The sequence below is a fragment of the Ornithorhynchus anatinus genome, chromosome 7 (assembly GCF_004115215.2).
Source record: "Ornithorhynchus anatinus isolate Pmale09 chromosome 7, mOrnAna1.pri.v4, whole genome shotgun sequence".
Classification (NCBI taxonomy): Eukaryota; Metazoa; Chordata; class Mammalia; order Monotremata; family Ornithorhynchidae; genus Ornithorhynchus; species Ornithorhynchus anatinus.
In genome coordinates, this window is record NC_041734.1 from 19,325,470 (window position 1) to 19,331,416 (window position 5,947).

Genomic DNA, 5,947 nt, shown 5'->3' on the forward strand with positions numbered 1-5,947 from the left:
AAGTGAAGCAGAGCTGTGTGACAAGTCTTGTCTTACCTACCAACTCTGTTGCCATATACTCTCCCAAGGGCTTAGTACAGTGCTCTGCACACAGTAAGAATTCAGTGCTTCCCAGAGTACTTCCATACATATCACTCTATGAACTTTCCCCATCACCGAAAGAGTGAAGAGGGTCTTGTGTCAAAACTGATCATGTCTACCAACTCTATTGAATTGAACTCCCTCAAGTGCTTAGTACAATGCTCTGCACACATAAAAATTCAATGCTACCCAGAGCATTTATGCACATATCACTCTATGAACTTTCCCCATCACCGAAAGAGTGAAATGGTTCCGTGTCACAAGTCTGGTTGTGTCTTCCAAATCTAGCGTAGGCTACTCTCCCAAGTGCTTAGTAGAGTGCTCTGTACACAGGAAGCACTCATTAAATATTATTGAATGAACAACACGGCTTAGTGGATAGAGCATGGGCCTGGGAGTCAGAAGGTCATGGGTTCTAATCCTGGCTCTGCCACTTGTCTGTTGTGTGACCTTGAGCAAGTCACTTTACTTCTCTGTGCCTCAGTTCCCTCATCTGTAAAATGGAGATCGAGACAGTGAGCCCCACATGGGATAGGGATTGTGTCCAACTCAATTTGCTTGTATCCACCCCAGTGCAGAGTCTGGCACGTAGTAAGCACTTAATGAAAACCATTAACATCATCATCACCAACAACATCATAACCATCAAACAACAAGACTAAGAGGTCAGTTAGTGGAGGGTGGAGGATTTTGGGAGCAGTGGTCTTGTCCCATCAACCAATTGTAATTCCCCAAGATCCGGTCTTTGGGGCCAATCTCGGTAAAAAATCTAACATCCTCTCTGCCTCCCAACCCTCAGCCGGCCTCACATCTGGATGTTAGGGTTTCGGGATCTACTCTTGAAAGCAAAAAGGCCGGGCTATTTCTCTCCCCAGCCACGAGGGCGAACACAAGCGACTAAATGCAAAGGTTTAAAAGACACTGCCTCACGGAAATACACATAAACTGTGACTCAAGAGGCCGCTTAGATGTAGCAACACCAGTTTAGGACTAGGGGCTATTACTGTGTGAGCATATCATAACTTGATTCAAGGGCAATAAGTGGGAAGGAGAGAAGATGACTGGTCACTAGGAGAAAGCCAAGCGTAGATCAGATAACCACATTAAAAAGATTAAAATGTCCAGCCTGCTATAAATGCCTGCTAAAATCCTAAAAAGCAGCCTGCAGAGACCAATAAAATCATAACTAAAAAAGTAAAGGACCCCTGAAGCTTTAACCAGGTGTCCCTGTGATATGAATGACTATGTTAGTAAATTTTCATCCTGGCAATACAGTTTTGTATTGATCTTTGGCTTTTATTAGTCTGTGCTGCTATGAGATTAAATACTGCCTGAAAGGAAACGCAAGTTTCCTTCTCTGGAAGACTCTTCTCAGTAACCCAGCGTTTTCTCTTGCAAAGCTGCACGAGGGAGTTTATAATGAATTGCACAACAGAACAGGGATAGGCGCCTATAAAGAGTTCTATAAGGGCCAGCCCTATAGCAAAGAACCTCCGCCACGCACGCACGAGAGTTGTGTTCCATAGCGCACAGCGCCTACAGAGAATTGTCGAAAACAGTCATCGACACAAGTATTTATGATGAAAAACACCAATTGCAATATCTAGTGCTAAACACTTAATCTATGGTTAGTTTTTACTCTGGATCAGAGCTGAAGTCAGCAGAATTAAATCTTCAAGTGTATTTCAGCCTGCCTTAAATCCTTCTGATACTGTTAGCTGTGGCAGGTTTCCAAAATGCATTCTCTTAATAAGACAGTGAAGTCTAAAATCAAGTTATCTTCTTCAAGGAGGAAAAAAAAATAGAGAGAGAAAATGAAGCTCCCAGCACTATGGTCTATCCTCCCTGCTCCCTTCCCAATTTATTCATTCCTGAACACAACATCTTTGACTATTAACAGAAAAACTTTTTTTTTTTCTTTTTTAGCTCTGAAAGGAACCGTTTTCTCTCCCTGAGCCTAATATTTTCCCTCTCATCTTCCCGGGTCAGAAGGTGAAGAATTTGACGCTACCACGGTAGTTCGGGTGCTCTCTCTGGACTAACCAAAATGCCTCCGAAGCCGCTACCTCTAGCCGCTTCCCGGCTAATGTTGCATTCACCTGTAGCTTGGAGGAATCCACACTGAGGCATTGTGGGGGTCCCAGGTGGAACTCCATCAGCTGCCCCAGAGAGGCATTAAGTGTTTATCGAACCACCTAAAGTTGCTCTAAGCAGCTACCACTTAAGTTTGTCCCCAGCCCCACTGAGAGCAGAATTGCCATGAGTTAGCTAAAGTTTGTCCCCAGCCCCACCGAGGGCAGAATTGCCGTGAGTTAGCTAATGGCGACTTCTGACTCAGAGATGCTAGCTGGGGATTGTCGGCTCGTATGGGGCGGGAGATCACCCACTGTTTTGAGATCCCTCTGGGGTACAGTTGGGTGAGTTGAGGATTAAATGTCAACTTTACCACCGGATTTCCTTGCTTTTGGGAGTTTGTCAAGCCCCTGCTTTATGTGTCAACCTGCTGTTGGCGGTATGATGTCACTCAGGCATGTTTTTCGAGATGAAAAAATAGAAACTGGCTCTTGTTGGAAATTTTTGCGGATCTGGTAATTGAACTGAAGCAAGCCGTTGGACAATCACACAGCTACAATGAGGTGTGGATTTACTGGAAACCCTAGTTATTTCGAGGCTTGGCTGATAAATGTTTTTGAAAACACTTTTTCTCCTCCTGGATGGTCAGACTCCCAGATTGCGCAGTTGTAATTATTGACTGACAGTGCCTGGAGCTAAGCCAATGCTCAGAGTAGTTGTAGTAATAGTAATTAAATTAGTAGTAATAGTAATAGTTGTTGTAGTCGTATTTCCCGTCTATTCCCCACAGTATATTTCCCCTGGGATATTCCCTGCAATAACTCAAAATGACATCTCTCCCCTCCTCTCTAAATCTACCGCCCCTCCCCACCATGCTTCTGACCCCATCCCTTCATACTTCTTAAATCGCTCACCGCCTCCCTTCCTTCCCTACTTGACCGCCGTTTTCACTTGACTGCCATGATCACTTTCCAACAGCTTCTTCCCCATTGCTTTCATATATGCTTATGAATCCCCTATCCTAAAAAACCCCACACCTAACCCCATGGCTCCCTCCAGTTATCACCCCATCTCCCTTCTACCATTTTTCTCCAAACTTCTTGAGAGAGTTGTTTACGCCCTCCGTCTTCACCCTCTATCCTCCAGATTCTTCCCAATCTGGCTTCCTCCCCCTTCACTCCACAGAAACAGCCTTCTGTAAGGTAACTAGTTACCTTCTTCTCACCAAATCTGATGGCCTCTACTCTATTCTAATCCTCCTAGACTTCTAAGATGTCTCTGACATTGTAGACCACCCCCTTCTCCTTTAAACTTTATTCAACCTTGGATTCACTGACACCGTCCTCTCTTGGTTCTCCTCCTGTCTCTCTGACAGGACCTTTTCAGTCTCTTCTGTTGGCTCCTCCTCTGCCTCCCCGCCTATGACAGCAGGGGTCCCTCAAGGCTCAGTTCTATGTCCCCTTTAATTCTAACTCTACACCCACTCCCTTGGAAAACTCATTTGCTCCCATGGCTTCAATTATCATTTCTATGCAGATGATTCTCAAATCTACATGTCCAGCTCTGACCTCTCTCCTTCCCTGAAATCTCGCATTTCCTCCTGTCTTCAGGACATATCTACTAGGATGTCCCGCCCGACACCTCAAATTAAGCATGCCCAAAACTTCATTCCTTATCTTCCCACCAAAACCCTGTCCTCCCCCTTTCTTTCCCACCACTGTGGACAACACTACCGACCTCCTATCTCACAAGCCCATAACCTTGGTGTTATCCTCGACTCATCTCCATCATTCCACTCACATATTTAATGTCATCTAATCCAGTTGGTTCTACCTTCACAGATTATTAAAATCCACCCTTTCCTCTCCATCCAAACTGCTACCATGCTGATCCACGCACTTATCCTGCCCCACCTTGACTACTTCATCTGTTTCCTCTCTGACCTCCAGGCCTCCTGTCTCTCCCAACTCCAATCCACAGTTACTCTGCTGCTTGAATAATTTATCAACAAAAACGTCCAGTCCGTGTCTCCCCACTCCTCAAGAACCTCTAATGGCTGCCCATCCACATCCAGATCAAACAGAAACTCCTTACGATTGGCTTTAAAGCCCTCAATCAACTTACCCCTTACACTTAGCTTTGAAGCCCTCAATCAACTTACCCCTTTCCACCTCACTTCACTGATCTCCTACTACAGCCCAGCCCGCACACTCCATTTCTCTAGCACCAGCTTGCTCACTGTGCCCTGATTTTGTCTATCTTACCAATGACCCTTTCCCCTCATCCTCCCCCTAGACTGAAACTCCCTCTCCTTCCTTCTATGCCAGACCACCACTTTCTCCATCTCCAAGCATTATTAAGGTCACATTTTCTCAAAGAGGCCTTCCCCGAATAAGTCCTCTTTTCCCTGGCTCACTCTCCCTTCTGCCTCATCTCTGCATGGGATATGTGACCTTTGGATATTGATATTTGTCCCACCCCCAACCTCTCAGCACTTATGTACATATCTTTAAATTATATATTAGTTATTTAATTATAGCAATATCTGTTTCTCCCTCTAGATTGTAAGCTTGTTATGGGCAGGGAACATGTCTACTAATTCTGTTGTATTATAATAATAATAATAATAATAATAATGATGGTATTTGTTAAGCGCTTACTATGTGTCAAACACTGTTCGAAGCACTGGGGTAGATACAAGGTAATCATGTTGTCCCACGTAGGGCTCACAATCTTAATCCCCATTTTACAGATGAGCTAACTGAGGTACAGAGAAGTGAAGTGACTTGCCCATAATCATACAGCAGACAAGTGGTGGAGTCAGGATTAGAACCCCCGGCCTCTTACTTCCAAGCCCGTGCTCTTTCTACCGAGCTATGCTGCTTCTCTTCTCTATTGTACTCTCCCGAATGCTTAGTACAGTACTCTGCACATAATAAGCGTTCAATAAATATGATTGATTGATAGTAGTAATAGCACTAGTAATCATCGTAACAGTAGTAATAATGATGTTACTTGTTAAGTGCTTACTATGTGCCAAGCACTGTTCTAAGCATTGGGGTAGATCCAGTTAATCAGGTTGGACACAATCCCTATCTCACATGGGGCTCACAGTATTAATCTCCATTTTACAGAGGAGGTGACTGAGGCTCAGAGAAGTAAAGTGACTTGCCTAAGGTCACATGGCAGACATATGACAGAGACAGGATTAGAACCCACATCCTCTGACTCCCAAGTCGGTGTTCTTTCCACTAGGCCATGCCATAGTAGTTGGAGTTGTTATAGTATTTATTTAGTACCTAAGTATTCAATAGTATTTATTGAGCGCTTACTATGTGCAGAGCACTGTACTAAGCGCTTGGGATGAACAAGTCGGCAACAGATAGAGACAGTCCCTGCCATTTGACGGGCTTACAGTCTAATCGGGGGAGACGGACAGACAAGAACAATGGCACTAAACAGCGTCAAGGGGAAGAACATCTCGTAAAAACAATGGCAAATAAATAGAATCAAGGCGATGTACAATTCATTAACAAAATAAATAGGGTAACGAAAATATATACAGTTGAGCGGACGAGTACAGTGCTGTGGGGATGGGAAGGGAGAGGTGGAGGAGCAGAGGGAAAAGGGGAAAATGAGGCTTTAGCTGCGGAGAGGTAAAGGGGGGATGGCAGAGGGAGTAGAGGGGGAAGAGGAGCTCAGTCTGGGAACGCCTCTAGGAGGAGGTGATTTTTAAGTAAGGTTTTGAAGAGGGAAAGAGAATCAGTTTGGCGGAGGTGAGGAGGGAGGGCGT